Source organism: Amblyomma americanum, chromosome 2, assembly GCF_052857255.1.
Source record: "Amblyomma americanum isolate KBUSLIRL-KWMA chromosome 2, ASM5285725v1, whole genome shotgun sequence".
In the NCBI taxonomy this organism is placed as follows: Eukaryota; Metazoa; Arthropoda; class Arachnida; order Ixodida; family Ixodidae; genus Amblyomma; species Amblyomma americanum.
This window is the reverse complement of record NC_135498.1, coordinates 175,530,759-175,541,491: the sequence shown is the minus strand read 5'-3', so window position 1 is coordinate 175,541,491 and position 10,733 is coordinate 175,530,759.

Genomic DNA, 10,733 nt, shown 5'->3' with positions numbered 1-10,733 from the left:
ACTGGCGAGCTCTTTACACCCCATACACCAACGGAAACGGTTTGGAGTACTAAGCCTGTGACGGGGCAAGGAACGGAAGCAGCAAACAGGGAAACAGCAACTCCAAGCACAAATATAAATGAGTCTGAATGGGAAGCAAATACAACAGAAATTCCAATCACAGTTTTAACGACTACAAGCACCGATGTCACGGACACCGCGAATGTTACAATGCTCGTTCCAGTAGAAAACAGCGGATATTCCGAAGAGGTTACGACAGCTTCCTATCCAGAAGTTGGCTTGGATGTCCAAGCTCTCAGACCATCTGTTTTTGCAGGTCTGGAGTCGACTGCGCTTTCAAGCACATCACGAAATTTGACCAAAGCAAACAACAGTGAATTCATTCACTCTTCTAGACCCACTACGGCAGCAACGAGTGTAGGCTACGCTGCAGACCTTAACGTAGGCGCTGGTCAGTTTAATAGTATAAAAGAACACGAATATACTGAAACGCCTATACACCCCACAACACTTCCCACGTGGGACGCTTCATATTTACGTGAATCCGACGTCACCGAAGTAATTGAAACATCGGAGACCAAAAACACTGTGGGCACTAGAGCCCCACTTGCGCTCGCAGAAAGTACTTCGCCCACTAAGAACGAAAATAGCTCGGCACCTTTCAGTCCAGCCTCCAGCGCAGAAAAGATAACATTCTCACCCACTACAACAACTGAACTTGCTTCACCGCCAACGGAGCTCCCTGTTTCGAACGCGCACATTATTAGTAACAATGTTTCAGCCTCTGAATCGTCCGCTATCGGCGGTCCAGGTAAAATTACGGGAGTGAATTCACCTGCCCTGGTAGCGACTACGACAGCAGCATCCGAAACAAACATGACCAGAAATGCAAAGTCTACGACGGCGTCTCTGCAGGAAATTCTCTTTTCCACCCCGGCCCCTGCTGTTTCGGGTGTTGCAAAAAACACTACTGAAGCTACGCCCTTTCCCCCGACCGTCAAAGTGGGACCTGTCCCTGAAAGCACTTCAGAACAATCACAAATTAATTCAACCTCAGTTTTGATAACTGTTACTGAAATTCCGATTGAAGAACCCCCGGTTGTCAAAGCTCCAACTTCTGTCTCAGAAATTTTCACAACTGGGGAGCCTGGGAATGCTGCGATGGAAACGTCTACTAAAGTGACTCCAACTGTAACTAGCTCTCCAATGTATTCGCTTCCGGATGAGGTGTTTGAAATCGTGACTCCTTTAACAAATACAAGTGAGCTTTTGCGGGGCACCGATGCAACACCAGCGAATTTAACCCGGTCAGTTGCAGTGGTAGAGATCACCACCCAAGTACCTTTTTCACACCCAACCACCAGTGTAACAACGCAACAGAGCTCTCCGCACCAGACTGCAGCATCGCTGGGTCTAATGAAGATGACCACACGTCTGTATTCTAATTTCAGCGTGAGTGAGCTACCTCTAAGTGGTATCATATCAGAACCATTATTTGTCACAGAAACCAGCTTGAACACAACACCTGGTGCTGAAACTATGACAGATAAACATGTTCGTTTTGAAATGTTAGTCACCCCAATGCTGCTGAACATCACTGAGCCGACGTATGTTGTTAAAGAAAGTCCGATTCGCCAAACAACACCTAGCACCCCATTATTATCGCATAATAATGAAACGTTTATGACCACAACCCCTCTACAAACTAGCACGTCTGCTGCTGAAAATGAGGGTGAGAACCTAACTGAATTAGAGACGGCATTTTTTCCTTCTGAATCGCTAAACATGACAGCGCCAACTGAAGTCTCTGATGAAAATTTCACTACTGTGTCTTCGGCAACACCGCCCAGTAACCAGACAGCATCGCACCTACACGAACCAATCATGACCACCACTCGTCAACCAACTGGCACATTTCTTTCTGAAGCTGCGACCAATAAGTCCGCCGAAGTAGAGACGGCTATGCCTATTTCAGAATCGCCGAACGTGTCCGCGGCAAGTTATATTTTTGAGGCAAATTGGACTACTGCATCCTTGGCGACACCACCAAGCACCCTATCAACGTCGCACCAATATGCTACCGTCATGGTCACGACTGGCACGTCTATTGCTGAATCTATGGCGATTATACCCACAGAAGCAGAGACGACAATTCCTAGTTCAGAACCGCCGAACATAATCGAGTCACCTTATGTTTTCACGGCAACTTTGACTCCTTTAGATTTAACAGCTCCAGTCAGCATACCGACAGCATCATACAAAAATGAAGCTTTGTCTACTATAACCATGCCTCCGTTCGTAGCGACTGTAAGCCAAACGAAAAAAGAGCAGGATTACACAGCCACAACTAGGGAATATCGAGGACGTTATTACGGCACAGCTGAAATCTCCATTCCTGGAGCGGGAACTCCAAATCCGGAGGAAAACGTTGACGCAAATCAAAGTCGGACATATGGAGCTGAACACAGCCCTACAACTCTCATATTTACCGAAGAAAATGCTGCAGTTATTGAGCAACCGTTCCCGCTTCGCAACATCAGCGGCAATGAGAGCGCAGTGACAATGCAGATGGGCCGATCGAAAGCAAACGGGGCTGCTGCAGGCGTTTCGTTTTATTTGACTGCATTTTTAATAGCGATTATGTTAACATTATAGACGCATGGCGGGAGTATGCGAGCCTTATATTCCGCAGAAACTGAATGCAGATGAAGATTTGTCGCGGAGTAACTGAGCGCCAGCTTTATAAGACCTCGGGAAGAAGAGGGATTACACGTTGCGCTTACGGGAAATAATTTTTTGATTTTTCCACTCCTCGAATGCATTTGAATAAGACTGTTGCCAAGCGATTCGCGTTTGTTAGAGCACTAGGCAGGTTTTACTTTCAGCTTCGGCGCTGATGACGTTCAGCAAGTTTCAGTACGTACGATAAAACTCAGCCTCCTCACCTTAAGTGCACTGCAAAACAACGCATTGTGTGTTATGGCTATGCGCTTATTACACCACTCCGCTACCCCGCTCCCTTTTGACTCGCCCTGTTAAGGCATTTTTGCGCTTGTTATTCCTCAGCATACTTTCTGAAGGTTTAACGAAGCTATTGCAGCTTTTCTTAGGTTTGAGATCACAGATGAGAATTTTCAAGTGCTCGTAGTGTAAAAGCAAGGCGCACTACTTTTGGACCTACAGAACGCCTGGCAATGCTCATGTCATGCTTGAAGCATCATTTATAGAAGACGCATCCAAGACGCGTGACAAACTCGTTAAGCGTTTAACGCGCATATGCACTTGCACAGAATACTGTAATGTCTCTGTGCATAAGTTGTTACTTAAATTGAAATAAACGGATCTTTGAGGCAATAAATTGTCAGCATGGAATGAACGTTAAGCTTTGTACCTTATTCGCCCTTGGGTTTCCGTGGCTTGCGGCATGAATCACTGTATACCAGGTACCTCAGTGCACAGTTCAACGAGAGGTGTAGCACAAAATGTACCGCATTTGCCAAAAGTAACCGAACTGCCATCCCCCATGACAGCTGCCGATGCAGGCTCGCGGCTGAGCAGCGGCGCTGTGGCGCGGTGGTGCCGTCTGGCACTGAGCGCACCCTGACTGAAGTAAGCTTGCTGCCTTGCTGTTCTTCTCTGGATGATAAAAATTCACAGGTTAGTATGTGCCGTGTGCGATATGACTCCTTCTGGATACTTGCTCCTGAGCGAGTGTTCAGAGCACGGCAACACTCGTTCTTGGATGGTTTAAACGAGGATTGACAAGCTTATATGCGTAGGGTTCCCAACTAGAAAACATTGCACGTCGATTTCAGTACAGCACCCGCTTCAATTTAAAGAGCCACAAAAATTTTCGTTTTTGCAAGGCTGAGCTATCCGTGAAATAAAACCACTAAGAGCATCAAGACTGAATTCAGCTCTCACCGCGACGCCTTTTCTTCCGTCGTGCAGATACATAAGCGACCTTATTAATCCTCTAAAGCATGATTGTAACTTTGTTTTCCCCTTGCCACCGCATTTTTATTAAAACAATGGGTGTAATGCGAAACAAGAATCCCATCGGTGTCCTTACATCCTTAAATGCCTTAAATCCTTAAATGTTTCACTACCTTAAATTCTTAGGTTGAGTGATGACGTCCACGCGTTTCCAAGTCGATGGTAGCTGGCCCTCATCCCACAGTTCTTCGTTGATCTACATGTTTTGGTCCGTCAGGTGGTCAGTGCTCAGATATTTGATTATGCCGTTTGTAACCCTCTCACCTACGGGGCAGTGTTTATTTGGACATACGGACTGCTGCGAACACATATGCATGTTTTAAGGGGGAGCCAAGGGATGGGTTTGGCTGGCCTTCCTATGGAGTTTGGGAAGCCGGGGAGGGCCTTCCGTGTATTTTTTCCGCATGGCTGTTATTAAATTCGCGTCCGCGCCTGGTATAAATGGAGTGTTCTGCTTGAGACCTATTTAACTTTGGATGGGTCTATCAGGCATTGTAAGATCGACCATGTTTTGGCCGTACTCAGGGTAGCTTTCAGCGAGTCACAAAACCCTAACCAGTTCAGCTTGCTAAGATTTATAGCATACTGCTGGGCTTCTGCCGTATGCTTCACTATTTTTAATTTATAGTGTTCAATTCAATTTTTGCTTTTTCATCATTTTACTAGAACTTTTAGGCCTTCCTATAAGTGCAGGTGATGTCTGTCTACCTCAGGTGTTTCTGTTGTCGTTTGGATGGCCTGCGTTCTTTTTGAGTTAGCATCTTTTATGTCTTTAACCCAATCCTAAATTTTTCTGATGCCGCCTTCTGGCAGTTTAATATTGCTGAATTTATCCCAGTTTGTTATTTTTGTCGAGCCCATAGTCTGCCTCATGCGGGCTGTCGTTCAGGATAAGCTAAGCATTTTTTGATCGCTGATCACCATTTCTTTCAAATTGGTGCATGCGCAGTGTCTTATGTTTTTCATTAAAGGTAGGTCTGGGCAGGTGTTTCTAACAACACTGTTCCCTATTCTAGTGGTGGACATGGTGTCCGTCATTGGGCAGAGGTACAGGCGCTCAGTGCTTCCAACAAGTTTGTTCCCTTCGGGGTGTACTTGCGGTAGTGCCATGCCGGCCGTGTGTACGGTGTTTAAGTTCTCCATAATAATTAAAAAGTTATTTCGTGCTATACGTGTGCAATGTCAACAACGGCGTATTGTCTTCTCCGTGGCGAAGGCAAGATGCGCGAAGCCACGATGCTTCGCGCGGCATTGAAATATATTTTAGCGAAAATGTTGCGACTTTTGCTAAATTTACCTTGGGAAATTATATTGCAGTTTTGTATGCTGCCTAGCACGCTCGTATATAAATTGCAGGTTTTGTATTTGAAGGTTTATTTCATTGTTTCCGACACTGTGTGTGTAATTTAGTTAGGACAAGACGAATGCTAACTCAGAAGTCTAAACGAACAGTATGGTGGATTTTGCAAACCACGAGTATACCAGTACAACAACACGCAGTTGTGGTTCAAATTCAGAAAACAAAGCAACCTGCTTAACAGGTGGGTATCCTGCTGTCACAGGCCTGTTCAAAGATCAACGTGGACAAACAGTCAATTCTGAGCGGCTTCGTCACCAGAATTACATGCGAAGTTATGATGGGGCCCATGCAATTCAGGGCAGTGCATTATCAATTTCCTTGGGGTTTACCGGGTTAGTAGTTAGTCGAACGAAAAAAAACGTTTATTTCGACTGTATATCCAACATCATTCAAACATGATGAAAATACATAATGCAGTGTAACCGGTGATTATTGTTATTAGACAAGAGTGCGTTTTGTTGCGAATGCCTTCAAAAAATCAACGCAGCTGCTTGAACCAGATCTCATGAGGCTTCATTTGAAACAGACCGTAACCCACTTTGGCCAGTTTTCACCAAAATGAAAAATAAAATCTCTCTTTAAGGTGGAAACGAAATCAGGGGACGTTTCACATACGCTTCCTCAAATATCAATGGGTATAAAATCACGAGATTCACCGCACTTATTTCCCAGCCAAAAAAAATGGCTACAGCATGGGGATTCAAAGGGTATGTGTCTCTTTGAAACCACCTTTTGTGTATTTTTTTTGCTCTGCATATTGTGGGGGCGGAGGAATTTCATTAAATGTTGCAATATGAGGATCGATCTGCAGTGATGTGAAAACGGTCCAATCCGTCACATTTAATTATCGTCTCAAGGGGGTGCAGAACGCTCAGCGACAAAGCTATTCCGTCTTTTTCCACTTTTTGGGAGCCAGCAAGTAATGTGTTTGAAGCCAACAAACCATGCGATTTCCTCTCCTGCATAAACGCTTTCACCGAAGTATGAAGCTCATAAAGCTGTAACCTTTCTCTAATGAAAGCTGTGGCCTGGCTAGCAGTAATTAAAACAATATACACCTTCTTTATACAAGTTAACATCGACAGCTAAGACACCAATTAATTCTCTATGCGCGTAGCATTACGCTGTGCAAGAACATGTTTTGTGTTTATACTGCAGAGCACGTGACCGACTACGGCAGTGCCACCGAAGTTTGAAATTGCGCAGCGCATGCTACAGAAAAAAAAGGAAAGCAACTAACTCAAGTCGCGCGCCGCGACAACATTGGCAATTCCAGAAAAGAACACGGTGTTAGCCTACCCAGCTGCACAGCAAAACGCTCATCTAGCCAGTCTAGTCTGCGCTGCTCATCTCCGCGATCGGTGCGTTCCGGACCACTCTTTGTTTATTCTGCTGTTCAACAAGCTAGCATCAAGCTGCACGATGGTGAGTGAGAGAACAAAAAAAAAATGGTAGGCGGTAGGAGTTATCTTAAACAGGAAGTGTACACAACGCAACCACAGTGTGGAAGGAGTGAAGCGGAGAGTGGGTGCGATTTTGCCACCAATCAGCCTGGAATGAGCGACTCATGCCGCGGAGTGATGACTGTAGTCCAGAGAGAAGAAAGGCTGTAAAAATGGTGTCTACACAAAACTCTTTATTTGGGCTGACTTGCGCCCACAATGCACTGAATCACAGGGCGCGGAGTAGCAACAAGCGTGCTCGGAGGTCGTTTAACAGAATGCCCGCCGCTATCGGCCGTGCTCAATTTAAAGCTGATAGTGAACATTCGAGATAAAGCGTGCAAAGTTACTATAGAACATTCTGTAACAAAGTAGAATCAACTTCGCCTAGATAAGATCAATCGAGATAAACCTGGTCGCGTCTTTCATCGCAAACAAAGCGATAAAGTGGCGTGCCGGCAGCTTTGAAGAATGAACAAACACTGCAAAGAATCGCGGCATTACTCTCCTCTCAAACAAGCTTCGACCATAATAGAGCTTTAGACGGATGACATGGACAACTTCTGGTCGCACGCGGCGTCGCAGGGATGGAGTAATTTTGTCGGGGACGACTTCATAGTCCTGTTCACCTATCCGATGAAGAGTCTTGTATGGGCCGAAATAGAGGCGCAAATGTTGTTCACTCAATTCCCGGCGGCGAATGGGCGTCCAAACCCAGACTCGGTATCCTGGCTTGTATTCTGCGTCGCGTCTTAGGTTGGATCGTCTGGCGTTGGTCCGTTGCTGGTCCTTGAGTCGTAATTGGGCAAGTCTTCGGGCTTTTTCTGCGCGTTGTAGGTAGGCGGCTACGTGGACGTTACCTTCGGTTATGTTGGGCAGCATGGCATCTAGAGTGACCGTGGCCTCCTTGCCATGAACAAGCCTAAAAGGCATCATCTGGGTGGTCTCCTGCAATGCGCTGTTGTAGGCGAAGACGACGTAAAGCAGGATGACTTCCCAGGTCCTGGTTTCGGCATCGATATATATGGAAAGCATATCGGTGATGGCTTTGTTCAGGCGCTCGGTCAGTACATTGGTCAGCGGATGGTATGCGGTGGTCCTCCGGTGGCTGGTTTGGCTGTAACGAAAGATGGTTTGCGCTAGTTCCACCGTGAATGCTGTTCCTCTGTCGGTGATGAGCACATGGGGGGCGCCGTGTCGCAGAAGAATGCACTCCACGAAAAATTTGGCGACTTCTGCTGCTGTTCCGTTCGGTAGGGCTATTGCCTCAGCGTAGCGGGTCATGTAGTCGGTCACTATGATGATCCATTTATTTCCAGACGTTGACTTTGGGAAAGGGCCAAGCAAGTCCATGCCGATACGCTGAAAGGGTCTTGAGGGGGGTTCAATGGGGTTCAGAAATCCTTCTGGTTGGGTGCGAGGGGTCTTTCGTCGCTGACAATCTCGGCAGGTTTTCACATAATGTGCGACATTGGCAGACAGTCGGGGCCAGCAATATATGCCTTGAATGCGGCGGACGGTGCGAGTAAACCCGAGATGTCCAGCAGTCGGCTCGTCGTGTGAAGCCTGTAGAATTTCTTAGTGGAGACAAGTAGGTACAACAAGAGGTAGGCTATTTTGTTCGCTGCGAAGTTCTTCATGAGGACATCATTCTGTACACTGAAGGAAGACAGTCCTCACTTGAATGAGGCGGGGGGTGACACAACTTAGCCTTCGATGTAATCATTGAAGAGCTTTAGGTCAGGGTCTGAGCGTTGCTGCTGTGCAAAAGACCTGAGGCTGATCGGTCCCTGGAAGGCATCCTCATCGTCGTCCGGCGGCGGTGCATCTACTGGGGCCCATGAGAGGGTATCGGCGTCAGAGTGCTTGCGTCCGGACTTGTAAACGGCGGAAACGTGAAACTCCTGAAGGCGCAGACGCCATCGAGCGAGACGCCCAGAGGGGTCCTTAGAATTGCACGCCAGCACACCGCTTGGTGACCGCTGACCACGTTGACCGGTCAATCGTACACGAAGGGGCGGAATTTCGACGTAGCCCAGATGATGGCAAAGTGCTCCTTTTCAGTCGTCAAATAGTTAGACTCAGCCTTGGAAAGAGAATTGTTAGCGTATTTAATTACTTTCTCAAGCCTGTCGTGCTTTTCAACGAGGACGGCACCTAGGCCCACACTGCTTGCTTCGGTGTTAACTTCAGTATCGGCGTTTTCAACAAAATGCGCGAAAATCGCTGGGGAGTGTAAACGACGCTGAAATTCTTTGAAGGGTTCTGCTTGCGGCGCTTCTCATTTAAATAGCACGTCTGCCTTCGTCAGTTGGGACAGGGGCTCAGCGATGCGCAAAAAGTTTTTCACAAATTGTCAGTAATATGTGGACAGTCCGAGGAATCTGCGCACTGCTTTCTTATCGACCGGTGGTGGAAACTGTTTAATAGCAGCTATTTTCTGCGGTTGGGCGTACTACCTCCTTGCTAACGGTGTGGCCAAGAAACAGCAGCTCTTCGTAGGCAAATTGGCACTTCTCTGCTTTCAAAGTTAGGCCAGACGACTTGGTGGCGCGTAGTACAGTTCGAAGTGCTTTGAGGTGCTCTTCAAAGTCCGAGGCGAAGAAAACGACGTCATCTAAATATACCAGACAAATTTGCCACTTCAGGCCTGCCAGCACTGTATCCATTACTCGCTGAAACGTCGCTGGTGCGGAACAGAGACCAAATGGCATCACCTTGAACTCAAACAGCCCATCCGGAGTTATGAATGCTGTCTTCTCGCGATCTCTTTCGTCGACCTCAATTTGCCAGTAGCCGCTCTTGAGGTCCATCGATGAGAAATATTTGGCGTTGCAGAGGCGGTCCAGTGTGTCGTCGATCCGGGGGAGGGGGTAGACGTCCTTCTTTGTTATGTTGTTCAAGCGGCGGTAATCCACGCAGAATCGAAGTGCGCCGTCTTTCTTTCTCACTAGAACAACCGGTGCCGCCCATGGGCTGTTTGAAGGCTGGATGACGTCGTCGCGAAGCATTTCTTCGACTTGGTCCCGGATGACTTGTCATTCTCGCGGTGACACACTGTACGGACTTTTGACGGAGAGGTCAGGCGTGCTGGTCGGTTATAATGCGATTCTTGGCAACTGGCGTTTGTTGGACCTTCTGCGATGACAATAAACACTCGCTGTAGCTTTGAAGCAGATTGCGGATCTGGCCTTGTCTGTTTCGGAGCACGGTTGGGTTGATGTCAAAAGTGGGTGATTTCTCTTGTTCAGGCGAATCGTTTTCGGGTGGCTCGGAGAGGGCGAAGGAGTCTCGTACGCCGGACATTTCGTCACAGAAAGCAATCGTCGTTCCTCTGTTAATGTGCCGGTATTCTTCGCTGAAGTTAGTCAACAGTACTTTGGCCTGGTCATTGCAGAAATGTGCGATGTCTTTTGTGTTACTGATTCCTCGGTCTAGAAGCCACTGCATGTTCCCCTCGATGATGGCTTCAGCGTTAACGGCGTTCGTGGCGCCTACGCTCCCGATAACGCTTGATCGGGGTGGGACGCCCACTTCTCCCTGCAGGACACTCAGGGAAACGTGATTTTTCAGAGTTCTCATCGAAGGGATTACCTCGTTTGTCGAAAGCGCGACCAGCTTGGATCGCAGGTCGATGATCGCCTGATGCTCACTGAGGAAATCCATGCCCAAGTTCACTTCGCGCGAACATTGCCGCAGAACAACGAAGTTCGCGGGATAGGTATGTTCTTTGACAGTCACTCGCTCTGTGCATCATCCTGATGGCGTAATGAGGTGGCCCCCTGCGGTGCGAATTTGTGAGCCGTCCCAAGCGGTCATGACTTTCCTGAGCTGCGCGGCGAATCTTCCATTCATCACTGAATAATCGGCTCCTGTGTCGGCATGAACGGTAGGAGTCGGATGTCCTGGCTCTTGCAGTGCACGTCGCCCTCGGC